The sequence below is a fragment of the Musca autumnalis genome, unplaced genomic scaffold (genome assembly GCF_047663935.1).
Source record: "Musca autumnalis isolate F117 unplaced genomic scaffold, ASM4766393v1 scaffold_1, whole genome shotgun sequence".
Lineage (NCBI taxonomy): Eukaryota > Metazoa > Arthropoda > Insecta > Diptera > Muscidae > Musca > Musca autumnalis.
In genome coordinates, this window is record NW_027411644.1 from 58,791,233 (window position 1) to 58,805,531 (window position 14,299).

Consider the following 14,299-nt stretch of genomic DNA (forward strand, 5'->3'; position numbering starts at 1 on the left):
ATAAAATTGCTTCTGCTGCATATGAATATGCTTGGGTCGCTGATGACGATGGTGATGATGACGACGACACCGATTCTTATGTCTGAGCTACTCAAAAAATAATTCGCGGCTATTGAGGATTTTCTAGTAAGAAAAATAAAAAACAACAACAAAACACTATAAAATCAATAAGAGATTTAACTGCACAGTGGGTGGTGAAAAGAATGGAAATTTGAAAACTTTATAGTTCTAAATTAGTTTTGTAAGCGCTGTGCCGATTTTGGTCAATAAAGGCATCACTTTCTGGTAGTAGCTAAATTGCGCCTCCGAACCGAAATTTGAAAAGTCCACAGAACTCGGCAAATTTTTTTTTTTTGAAAATTTGCCTGTTAGGGCGGAGATATTTTTTTTAATGATTTTTATTAATTTTCTCGTTTAGAGTTAAGCTTGGTGTTCGAATGTTTTTTTGCAAGTGAAAAAGGAAAGCCAAGGACTCGAACCCACACAGCCACCAAATTATGTTGTTGTTGTTGTAACAGTGTTTTTATTATGTTTGTATGTTCGTTCTTCTGTTCAATCTGGCTCTGGGTCTATCAGCAGTTCCAGGAAAATGGCTGCTTCGATGGGATGTAGCCTCAAATCCACTGGAGTTAGATGAGTAGGTTTGGCGGGGCAGTTAAAAAGGTGTTTTGTGTCGTGCGGGCCCATGCCGCATACTGGGCAGAAGATGTCTTGCACGGCGAGATCGATTTCCGCCCAATACGAATTTAGGCTACTGCAATATCCCGAGCGTAGTTGAGCCAAAACTACTCTGGTTTGTCGTGGAAGCTGATGCTCCTCAGCTGTGATAGATGGGGGATGTACTCCGAGGACTTTATTCACACTATATTTGCTTAAGGCCTTGCAACTGCATCCGTGTGAATGCTATTCAAACCTGCTTGATATGCTTGTTGATCTAGGGATTCTCTCCTGTATCGTTGGACCTCTCCTTCTAGAGCGTGGATATCCTTCCTGATGTGCCTGAATGTGTCGGGCCTACCCGCAAGATGGTGATTGGGATGGCTCTCACGGTACCATCCAAGCAAGTACTGCAACGAAAGCATCTCATTGTGTTGCTTTACTGGAAGAATCTTTGCCTCCTCATGTATATGGTCCGCTGAAGACTTGAGGAGGCACCCTGTTGCTGTTCTCAGGGCGTCATGCTGACAGGTTTAAATCTTTTTCCAATTCGTATCACATAAGCTTGGGGACCAGACTGGAGCCGCATAGCTTACCACGGACCGACCTATCGCGTTATATGTGGTCAACAAGGTTTATTTATCTGCACCCCAAGTGCTGCCGGCTAGGGACTTGAGGACCTTGTTCCTACTTTTCCGTTTGTCGCAGATAGCTGTAGCGTGTGCGCACGACTTGAATGTGGTGTCGAATGTGACCCCTAGAGTTTTGGGGCAGTTTGTGGTCGGAATTCTGCTACCGTCGACCACGACATTGAATTCTCTTCCAAACTGCGCTGTCCATGAGGCGGAAATCTGCATATTCCTCGAATACGAAAAGGTGGTAAGATCGTGCAATCATCCGCATACGTTACGATATCGATGCCGTCTGGAGCGGGCGGAATACAGGAGAGGTAGAGGTTAAACAGTTCCGGAGATATCACCCCACCTTGGGGAACTCCCTGTTTCACTCTACGGGGTTTGGACTTCTTGTTCGCGAATTCCACGTACGACTGGCGTCCACACATGAAATTGACTATCCGACGTTTCAAGCTTGGCCGGAGGGTTGTCTACTCAATGTCCTCAAACAGCGTGAAGTGCCTGACTGTATCAAAGGCTTTTGATAAATCAAGCCCCACCATCACTGTTCTACAGCACGGCCGTCTCTGGTTCAGTCCTTGACAAATATATGTGGTAATGGCGTTCAGCGCCGGAATCCATGCAGATGATCGGCAACTTGATAGCTATTCCTGCTACTGGGTAGGACTAAGGCCTCAAGGGTCTTTGCTACGGGCGACAAAAGTGAAATCGGCCTATACGATTCGCTTTTGCTGGCATCCTTGACGGGCTTCCGTAGTGGGACCACCCTGCCCATTTTTCAGACTTCGGGAACAATGAGAAATATTCCACTCCCGGCTATTACAGCTGCTTCAGCACTACCATGGAGATTCCATCAGGGCCCAACGCTTTGGATGGTTTAGCGTTCCTGATGGCATTGGCCTCGGCAGGAGGACCAGCCTTAAAGGCCTGGGTATATAAGAGGCTCGTCTTTCTTGCTTAATTCATTTCTGGTAAAAGACCAAGTTCGACCTAATTGAAATGTTGTTCTGGCATTTCTTTATTCCTTTAACAGAAATGAATTAATTAAGAAAGCCGAGCGGCTTATGCGTCGAGGACTTTAGGTTTTCTCATTCTCAAAAAAAAAAAGGTCTTCTCATAGAAGACTAAGGTCTTCTCATAGCAGACTAAGGTCTTCTCATAGAAGACTAAGGTCTTCTCATAGAAGACTAAGGTCTTCTCATAGAAGAACTAAGGTCTTCTCATAGAAGACTTTCTCATAGAAGACTAAAGTCTTCTCATAGAAGACTAAGGTCTTCTCATAGAAGAACTAAGGTCTTCTCATAGAATAACTAAGGTCTTCTCATAGAAGACTAAGGTCTTCTCATAGAAGACTAAGGTCTTCTCATAGCAGACTAAGGTCTTCTTATATAGGACTAAGGTCTTCTCATAGAAGACTAAGGTCTGCTCATGGAAGGCTAAGGTCTTTTCATAGAAGACTAAGGTCTTCTCATAGAAGACTAAGGCCTTCATATAGAGGACTAAGGTCTTCTCATAGAAGAATAAGGTCTGTTCATGGAAGGCTAAGGTCTTTTCATAGAAGACTAAGGTCTTCTCATGGAAGACTAAATTCTTCTCATAGAAGACTAAGGTCTTGTCATAGAAGACTCAAGTCTTCTCATAGAAGACTAAGGTTTTCTCATAGAAGACTAAGGTTCCCTCATATTAAGGTCTTCTCAGTGAAGATGAGGTCTTTTAATAGAAGACTAAGGTCTTCTCATAGAAGAAAAAGGTTATCTCTCAGAAGATTAGAAGACCGGTAGAGGTGCAGCAGGTCTCCTCAGAGGATAACAGTACGAATTATCATAGAAGGCCACTAGGTGTTTTCACGGAAGACAGGAGGTCTTCTCGTATATGGCCAAAAGGACCTCTCCTAGAAGACAAGTACATCTTCTCATGGAGGATCGGTAGATCTTCTCATAGAAGGCTAATGGTGTTTTTTAATAGCCTAGACGGTTTCTCAAAGAAGACTAGGGAGATTCTTATAGTAAAGTTGTAGGTCTTCTCATAGAATACTAGAAGATTTCTCTTGGAAGACTTGAAAGTCCTGTCTTGGAAGACCGGTAGGTCTTCTCATAGATGAAGAGATGTCTTCTCGTAGACGGTCAGAAGTCCATAGGTCTGTTTTCTCATTGAAGACTAGTGGGGATTCTAATAGGAAACTAGAAGGTCTTTTCAGAAGTAATTATAAGGTCTTATCATAAAGGACCAGTAGGTCTTCTTATGGAAGACTCATAGGTCTGCTTATAGAAGGCTAGTAGGTTTTCTCATGGAAGACTTGAAGATCTTGTTATAGAAGACTAGTAGGTCTCCTTACAGAAGACTAGCACGTCTTTTTATGGACTACTAGTTGGTCTTCTTATGGAAGATTAGTATTAGAAGGTTTTCTTCTGCAAGACCTGTAGATATTCCTATGGAAGATCCGTAGGTCTTGCTATACAAGACCAGTTGGTCTTCTCAGAAACGATTAATTTAAGACCGGTATTTCTTGCCGTAGAAGACCAGAAGGTCTTACCGTAGATTGAAAAGTATCCTCATTGACAACAGGTAGGTCTTCCCATTGAAGACCTATGGGCCTGCTCATAAAAAAAATAGTTGATCTAGCTTTCTACTAGGCCTTTTCATAGAAGATTTATGGATCTTTCCAATCGGCAGTACTTTGCTTAAAAGAACTTGGAAACAAATAGACCTTTTTTTAAAGGTCCACAAGTTTTTCTACAGGTCTCCTTTCCTGCAAAATTGTATTTTTAAGACACGAGGTTGAGAAAGTAAGACATCGATATATTCTTTATAACACTTTTCATTTCCCATTTTCATAGAAAAAGAATTGAGACTCAGTACATAGGTCTCCCATAGAAGGCAAGCAGGTCTTCTCACAGAAGACCATTTAATCTTTCCATAGAAACCATTTCTCTCCAATTTTCTAAGGAAAACTAAGAGAAGAACTTGCGACCAATGTTCTTGGTCTACTTTTTTTTTCTTCCAGGCTTTCAAAATTGCTTTATTAACTACTTTATGTTGATGTTATTATGAAAAGATTAAAAGAAGCCTGAACACAGTTACAATGACATAATCCAGGGGGAGTAACGTTTCTTTACAATCTACTTTTGAAAAATGAATGCATTTCCGTTTCCCTAGCTTACAAAAAAAAAAAAAAAAAAAAAACAAAAGATTAGAGGAAAATTTTATAAGAAAATACCCAACCGATTGACTTCATCATTTGCCCAGGTAATGGTGCGTGTGTGTGTGCTGACGATACGCTACTGCGGTGTTTGTGTTGACATTCCTCTATTGTAAATGGTCTACTTTAAATGAGAATTTATATGCCATTAGTTTTATAGATCTGGTGTGAAATTCTTTGTTTATAGGTAGGTAGGTGGGTAGCTATGTGTACATACATATGGATGTGAGGATGTGGTCGACAGGGACATGAATATCAAGACACATCCATACTTACGAACATGTGGATTCATTACGTTTTTATCCAGCATCCAGGCAGGCATAAAAAATGACCACCGCCAGAAAATAATGCTGTTGAAGTTATCAGAAAGCGAAGCAAGAATGAGAAGAAAAAAAATAAAATTCAAGAATTTAGGGATGACGAGATGGCGAGATGGCGAAACTTTTGGAAATTTTTTACACACAAAGTGGATAATATTTTTTTGAATTCTTATCTGAAGCTTTACAGGACTGTCTTAGAGTTTTTAAGAATTAATTTTACACGATTGTCATGACAATAAGATTTCTTCTTATGAGAGCCGGCAGACCAACATGATTGGGTTTTTTTACAAAAATATATTTTTTTCTAAGGAAGCCACGATCCTGAATGTGTCTATGACTATTTTTAAGGACTATCAGAGTCATGATAGTAGGTAACATTGTGCTTATTAAAATTTTGTTCAGGATGGACGATCAATATTTTAGAAGGGCTATTAGAGCCGTTATTGTAAATATTTTAATGAAATTTTAAGAGAATCGCAAACATTTTTCAATAGTGGAATTAAAAAATTGCAATAGTCCTGGACATTCTTTTAATAATAGTGGATTTTTTAAAAAATATTTTTTCAATAATCAAGGATTTTTTAAAAAATATTTTTTCAATAATCCTTGATTTTTTAACAAATATTTTCTCAATAATCGTGATTTTATTAACAAATATTTTCTCAATAATCGTGATTTTATTAACAAATATTTTCTCAATAATCGTGATTTTATTAACAAATATTTTTTCAATAATCGTGATGTTTTAACAAATATTTTTTCAATAATCGTGGATTTAAAAAAAAAAAAAAATTCAATAATCGTATATTTTTTAAAAAATATTTTTTCAATAATCGTGGATTTTTTAAAAAATATTTTTTCAATAATCGTTGATTTTTTAAAAAAATATTTTTTCAATAATCGTGGATTTTTTAAAAAATATTTTTTCAATAATCGTGGATTTTTTAAAAAATATTTTTTCAATAATCGTGGATTTTTTAAAAAATATTTTTTCAATAATCGTGGATTTTTTAAAAAATATTTTTTCAATAATCGTGGATTTTTTAAAAAATATTTTTTCAATAATCGTGGATTTTTTAAAAAATATTTTTTCAATAATCGTGGATTTTTTAAAAAATATTTTTTCAATAATCGTGGATTTTTTAAAAAATATGTTTTCAATAATCGTGGATTTTTTAAAAAATATTTTTTCAATAATCGTTGATTTTTTAAAAAATATTTTTTCAATAATCGTGGATTTTTTAAAAAATATTTTTTCAATAATCATGGATTTTTTAAAAAATATTTTTTCAATAATCGTGGATATTTTAAAAAATATTTTTTCAATAATCGTGGATTTTTTAAAAAATATTTTTTCAATAATCGTGGATTTTTTAAAAAATATTTTTTCAATAATCGTGGATTTTTTAAAAAATATTTTTTCAATAATCGTGGATTTTTTAAAAAATATTTTTTCAATAATAGTGGATTTTTTAAAAAATATTTTTTCAATAATAGTGGATTTTTTAAAAAATATTTTTTCAATAATCGTGGATTTTTTAAAAAATATTTTTTCAATAATCGTGGATTTTTTAAAAAATATATTTTCAATAATCGTGGATTTTTTAAAAAATATTTTTTCAATAATCGTGGATTTTTTAAAAAATATTTTTTCAATAATCGTGGATTTTTTATAAAATATTTTTTCAATAATCGTGGATTTTTTAAAAAATATTTTTTCAATAATCTTGGATTTTTTAAAAAATATTTTTTCAATAGTCGTGGATTTTTTAAAAAATATTTTTTCAATAATCGTGGATTTTTTAAAAAATATTTTTTCAATAATCGTGGATTTTATAAAAAATATTTTTTCAATAATCGTGGATTTTATAAAAAATATTTTTTCAATAATCGTGGTTTTTTTAAAAAATATTTTTTCAATAATCGTGGTTTTTTTTAAAAAATATTTTTTCAATAATCGTGGTTTTTTTTAAAAAATATTTTTTCAATAATCGTGGATTTTTTAAAAAATATTTTTTCAATAATCGTGGATTTTTGTAAAAAATATTTGTTCAATAATCGTGGATTTTTAAAAAATATTTTTTCAATAATCGTGGTTTTTTTTAAAAAATATTTTTTCAATAATCGTGGATTTTTTAAAAAATATTTTTTCAATAATCGTGGATTTTTTAAAAAATATTTTTTCAATAATCGTGGATTTTTTAAAAAATATTTGTTCAATAATCGTGGATTTTTTAAAAACTATTTTTTCAATAATCGTGTTTTTTTTTAAAAAATATTTTTTCAATAATCGTGGATTTTTTAAAAAATATTTGTTCAATAATCGTGGATTTTTTAAAAAATATTTTTTCAATAATCGTGGGTTTTTTTAAAAAATATTTTTTCAATAATCATGGATTTTTTAAAAAATATTTTTTCAATAATCGTGGATTTTTTAAAAAATATTTTTTCAATAATCGTGGATTTTTTAAAAAATATTTTTTCAATAATCGTGCATTTTTTTAAAAAAAATATTTTTTCAATAATCGTGGATTTTTTAAAAAATATTTTTTCAATAATCGTGGATTTTTTAAAAAATATTTTTTCAATAATCGTGGATTTTTTAAAAAATATTTTTTCAATAATCGTGGATTTTTTAAAAAATATTTTTTCAATAATCGTGCATTTTTTTAAAAAAAATATTTTTTCAATAATCGTGGATTTTTTAAAAAATATTTTTTCAATAATCGTGCATTTTTTTAAAAAAAATATTTTTTCAATAATCCTGCATTTTTTTAAAAAAAATATTTTTTCAATAATCGTGGATTTTTTAAAAAATATTTTTTCAATAATCGTGGATTTTTTAAAAAATATTTTTTCAATAATCGTGGATTTTTTAAAAAATATTTTTTCAATAATCGTGATTTTTTTTTAAAATATTTTTTCTAATCGTGATTTTTTTTTAAATATTTTTTCTAATCGTGGTTTTTTTAACAATCGTCGATTTTTTTAAAAAATACTTTTTCAATAATCGTGGATTTTTTAAACTTTTTTTCAATAATCGTGGATTTTTTTAACTTTTTTTCAATAATCGTGGATTTTTTTAAACTTTCTTTCAATAATCGTGGATTTTTTTAAACTTTCTTTCAATAATCGTGGATTTTTTAAAAAAAAATATTTTTTTAATAATCGTGTTAATTTTTTAATCGTTTAATTTTTGTTAAAAATATTTTTTCATGATCGTGGATTTTTTTTAAATATTTTTTCAATAATCGGTGTTTTTGAAAGAATATTTTTTCAATAATATTTCAATATTTCAATCGTGTTTTTAACAAATTTTTTCAATAATCGTGTTTTTTTAACAAATATTTTTCAATAATCGTGGATTTTTTAACAAATACTTTTGCAATAATCGTGTATTTTTTTTAACAAATATTTGTTCAATAATGGCGGATTTTTTAACAAATATTTTTTCAATAAACGTGGAATTTTTAATAAATATTTTTCAATAATCGTGAATTGTTTAAGAAATATTTTTCAATAATCGTGGATTTTTTAACAAATATTTTTTTCAATAATCGTAAATTTAAAAAATCAATAATCGTGGATTTTCATATATCCAAATCCAATACACAATTTGTTTTGCTTTGCTCTTCTCCTCCACATGTCCTAACATTTTTCTTTTTATTCTATTACTTGACATCCCTAATTTGTAGTTCCCTTCCCTACCAAGTGATCATTTTTAAAAATCATCCAGCAACATGCATGCATGCGGAGGCAACTAATGTGCAGCTTTACTTAAAGCGTAGGTGTAGGTGTTAGATTGTCGCAGGCAACAGAAAAACATCAACTTGGAATCTTTACTCAAACTCAACGAAACTCGCTGGCATGGCAGTAGTTGCGCTATAAAAGATTTGTTGTTGCTGCCAGTTTCTTATTGCCGACTGGGATGGCTAGCTCTGGCTGGCTAGCCATCCATACAAATGACTTCAGATTGTAAAGATTAACGTTAGGCCCAATGGTTTGTAAACATAGCAACAACCCCAACGATGACGACGACCGTTGAGCCATTAAGAGATGCTAAAAGCTGTAACTAGGCTCGTTGCGAATTTATGTCCGCAGCCCGGATTTGTGAAAGAAAAAGGCTACAAAAATTGATTTCGTAGTCGTCTGTAACAAATGACACTTCTTTATAGAAATGTTATGATAGGCCATCGTTGGATTTGTTGTTGTTGTTGGTTGTTCTCCAGTTTGTTGGTTGGTGGAAGTGGAAGTGTTTGCAGCAATTTGGTAGTAATGCAATTTTGAATGGTTGCACTTAAAATGGAATTATAATGAGAGAAGGCAAACCTGAGGGGGGTGGAGGAGAAGGATTGGTTTTTGTCATAGTAATAAATGAGCAACAATGGAAACATGAGGACTCAAAGTATCATAACGACTTACAGCAATTCTTTAAAAACACTTAATGAACTTTAAAAGCAAAACCCAATCATCTTCATATTCTATGAGAAAACCTTTCGGTCTTCTATAAGAAGATTTTTATGTATTGAAAATAAATTATTAAAAAAAAAATAAATTTAATTAAATTAAAAAAAAAATCCAAAAATTCACATTTATTAAAAATATTTAAAAAAATCATGTTTATTAAAGATATTAAAAAAATCCACACTTATTGGAAAAATATTTTAAATATTTTTGAGAAATCCACGATTACAGAAAAAAAAAATATTTAAAAAATCCAGGATTATTGAAGAAATAGTTTCTAAAAAATCCAGGATTATTAAAAAATAATTTTTAAAAAATCGACGATTATTGAAAAAATCCACGATTATTGATTTTTTTTTAAATCCACGATTATTGAAAAAGTATTTTTTAAAAAATCCTCGATTATTGAAAAAATATTTTTTAAAAAAACCACGATTCTTGAAAAAGTATTTTTTAAAAAATCCACGATTATTGAAAAAGTATGTTTTAAAAAATCCACGATTATTGAAAAAAATATTTTATAAAAAAACCACGATTCTTGAAAAAGAATTTTTTAAAAAATCCACGATTATTGAAAAAAATATTTTTTAAAAAAACCACGATTCTTGAAAAAGAATTTTTTAAAAAATCCACGATTATTGAAAAAAAATTAAAAATCCACGATTATTGAAAAAGTATTTTTTAAAAAATCCACGATTATTGAAGAAATATTTTTTAAAAAAACCACGATTCTTGAAAAAAATATTCTTTAAAAAATCCACGTTCATCAAAAAAATAATTTTTTTTAAATGCACGTTTATTGAAAAAATATTTGTTTAAAAAATCCAAGTTTATTGAAAATGTATTTGTTGAAATATCCACGTTTATTGAAATAATAATTTTTAAAAAATCCGCGATTATTGAAAAAAATAATTCGAAGAATCCACGATTATTGAAAAAAAAATAATTTTTAAAAAATCACTATTATGGAAAAAATAATTTTTAAGAAACTCGCGATTATTGAAAAAAAAAATTTATTGATTTTTATTTATTTTTAAGAAATCAACGTTTTTTAAAAAAATACTTTTATTAACAAAATTTTTTTTAAAAAATTCACGTTTATTGAAAAATATTTGTTAAAAATCTACGTTCATCGAAATTTTTTAAATGCACGTTTATTGAAAAAATATTAGTTGAAAAATCCAAGTTTATTGAAAATGTATTTGTTAAAATATCCACGTTTATAGAAAAATATTTGTTAAAAAATCATCGTTTATTGAAAAAAAATATTTTAACACAATCCACGTTTATTGAAAAAATATTTGTTAAAAAATCCATGTTTATTGAAAAAATATTTTACAAATGACGTTAAATTCGAGTAGACTCTTTTCTTCCAAAATAAATATCCCTGAAGATGATTGTCGTTGACAATCGAAATATTGGATAAATAAAAAGGAGAAATAAAATCAAATTTAAACACTGAGTTTTTTAATGACATCAATCAATATTGAAAAATCACGTTTATTGAAAAAAATTTTTTTTTTTTTTTTTTGAAAAATCCAATTTTATTGAAAAAAATATATTTTTTTTAAATTAACTTTTATTGAAAATATATTTTTTTGAAAAATCCGGGTTTATTGAAAAAATATTTTTAAATGATTCACGTGTATGGTAAAGGTATTTTTTTAAAAGATCCACGTTTATTGAACAAACTATTTTTTTAAAAAATCTACTTTTAATGAAAAAATATTTTTTTAAAAATCCACTTTTATTGAAAAAATATTTTTAAAAAATCCATGTTTATTGAAAAAAATATTTTTTTAATAAATCCATCTTTATTGATTTTTTTTAATCCACGTTTATTGAAATAATATTTAAAAAATCCACGTTTATTGAAACAATAAATAAAAAACCAAGTTTTTTGAAAAAAATATTTTTTAAAAATCCACGTTTTTTGAAAAAATATTTTTTTAAAATGCACGTGTTTTGAAAATATATTTTTTAAAAAAAATGTAAATTTATTGAAAAAAATATATTTTAAAAAATTTAAATTTTCATATTGAAAAAAAAAAATTAAAAAAAAAATTGATAAAATTTACATTCATTTAAAAAAAATATTTTTTTAAAAAATTACATATATTGAAAAAATATTTTTTAAATATACATTTATTGTAAAAATTTTTTTGAAAAAATTTACATTTATTGAAAAAAGATTAAAAACTTTACATTAAGAAACAATATTTTTTAAAATAAATATTCATATTTTTTGAAAAAAAAAATATTTGTTAAAAAAAATTATGAAAAAAAATATTTTTTTTAAAAAATCCGCGTTTATTGAAACAATATTATTTAAAAAATCCCCGTTTATTGAAACAATATTATTTAAAAAATCCACGTTTATTGAAACAATATTATTTAAAAAATCCCCGTTTATTGAAACAATATTTTTTAAAAAATCCCCGTTTATTGAAAAAAAAAATTAAGAAATCCACGTTTATTGAAAAATATTTAAAAAAAAAAACACGTTTATTGAAAAAAAATGTAAGAAATCCACGTTTATTGAAAAAATATTTAAAAAAAAACCACGTTTATTGAAACAAAAAAACTTTTATTGAAAAAATATTTTTAAAAAAACCACGTTAATTGAAAAAAAATTTAAGAAATCCACGTTTATTGAAAAAAATTTAAGAAATCTACGTTTATTGAAAAATATTTAAAAAAAAACACGTTTATTGAAAAAAAATGTAAGAAATCCACGTTTATTGAAAAATATTATTAAAAAAACCACGTTTATTGAACAAATATTTTTTAAAAATCCACGTTTTTTAGAAAGAATTGTTTTAAAAAATCCAAGTTTGTTAAAAAATATTTTTTAAAAAATCCACGTTTTTTAGAAAGAATTGTTTTAAAAAATCCAAGTTTATTAAAAAATATTTTTCAAAAAATTCACTTTTATTAAAAAAATATTTTTATAAAATCTACGTTTATAAAAAAAATATTTTTATATAAATCCACGTTTATAAAAAAATATTTTTATATAAATCCACGTTTATAAATAAATATTTTTATATAAATCCACGTTTATAAAAAAATATTTTTATATAAATCCACGTTTATAAAAAAATATTTTAAAATAAATTCACGTTTATAAAAATATTTTAAAACAAAAACACGTTTATAAAAAAATATTTTCAAATAAATCCACGTTTATAAAAAAATATTTTTAAATAAATTCACGTTTATAAAACAATATTTTTAAATAAACCCAAGTTTATAATTTATTCTAACATTTTCCTTTTCCACAGAGAATGCTACTCATTTCTCTTGATGATGTTGTTGTTGTTTTTATTTTCAGACTTTCATAAATAATTTCTTTGGCAGATCTTCAATGCCATCACTTCTTAAGATACCACCTCCTCCTTGTTCATCGATATGGTTTATAGTATTAAAACGCTTATTAAATTGTGCTGCATAATATTTTGTATAGCTTGATGTTCGGTTTTTGTGTGTGCTCCATATTATTATTACTAATGCTGTTGTTGTTGTCGTGTCGTCATTGCTGTATGTGCTCTTTAGTATTTAACTCCAGAGGCATTAAATGCCACAAATAGGCGTCGTTTTTTCGTTCATCTTAGCATTGGCAACTGCTTTCCGGCATGCTTACACATGTCCATATATTAAAACATTTAAACATAAATGATGCATGGCTTCGGTTACCCCGTTCGGGTCCTTCACACTCTGCCATGCCACACACACGCGCACACAATGATTTTTTTTTACGACAAGCCAAAAACATAACCACAACATGATGTTGTTGTACGTGTGAGCGATGCTGATAAGCGCGAAATAAAGCAAGGAACAGTAGAATTTTACCAGCTGGAAGGCTAGAACTTAACTCCACTGCACCATCAAATACTTTATGACTGTGATTATGATGTGAATCTTAGAGCCTTTAAGCTGCAGCTAAGGAAAAAAAACGACACAGAGAACAAAAAGAAGAGAAAAACAGTATCAGACTTTGAGACGTTCCCATCTACTGTCCACTTTGCTATATGTAAATCTTTTGATACGCAAATGAGCTCCATATATGATCATCAGTATCAAAAACATCAGCATCAGTTTGGTCGGCTGGTTGGTTGGTCGTCTCATCATTTACCGGGCCGCCGCCGCCACAACATCGACAACATCATCTTGGCCCATCTGCATTGCCATCACCTTCATCATCACCGTTGCTGGCCATCATAATGGTGATGCGTTAAGACTGAGACTTAGATATAGCATCAGTGGTGTAACAGCAGTAGAAGGAAGCAGCAGCAAGCAGCCTTTGACGAAGTTGTTGCGCTTAGCCTTTATCATGTGGGGAGTGCATATTATATGTGTTCCTGTATCCATACTGCTGCTATTGTTGTTGTTATTGGCTTTTCAATCGATAGTTACCTACCATATCTGCTGCTCTATATGCATATTATGGAGAGTAGTTATTCCGAGCATTCATGCTACCACCACCAATAACAACATCTTAACGAAACAATTTCCCCAAAGCTATGGAAATTCTTGCAAGTTTGCCTTTCATTGTTGTTGTTGTTGTTATTGTCAATATTGCTGGTTTCATTTTTTATCATTGATATTATTATGGCTGTTATGGTATGACAGGGTACAGTGTAATATTATGATCCGGAGTGGGAAACTGGAAAATATTGGAAACGGTGAGGAAGAGGAGAGAGAAGGAGTGTACATGGATGTCTGTTGAGTTTTTTGCCACCGTTGGAAAATATTCAATCATTGATTTATGGAAGGACAATAGATTTTTCCTATGAAAATCGTTGTGGTCTCATACTAAGATTCCAATGGGGCACATTTTTTCAATCATGGATATTGGACATATTGGAAAGGACCAATAGGGAACTTTTCTCTGACTTCTTTTGTAAAACATAAATGTTGTTCCACCCAACGGTATTTGATTGTATCAAAGTCTTGTTGCTTTCTGTACAAAATGTTCTGATTGGAATCACATTTATGATGTCGTGTAGATGTAAATCTTGTCA

At 29.3% G+C, this 14,299-nt stretch overlaps 1 protein-coding gene across 2 annotated transcripts in view; it reads right to left on the reverse strand.

Annotated features, from left to right (window-relative positions):
- Fbxl7 (F-box and leucine-rich repeat protein 7) overlaps positions 1-14,299 on the reverse strand; it is a 183,701-nt gene that overhangs the window by 9,999 nt on the left and 159,403 nt on the right. The window lies entirely within an intron of this gene.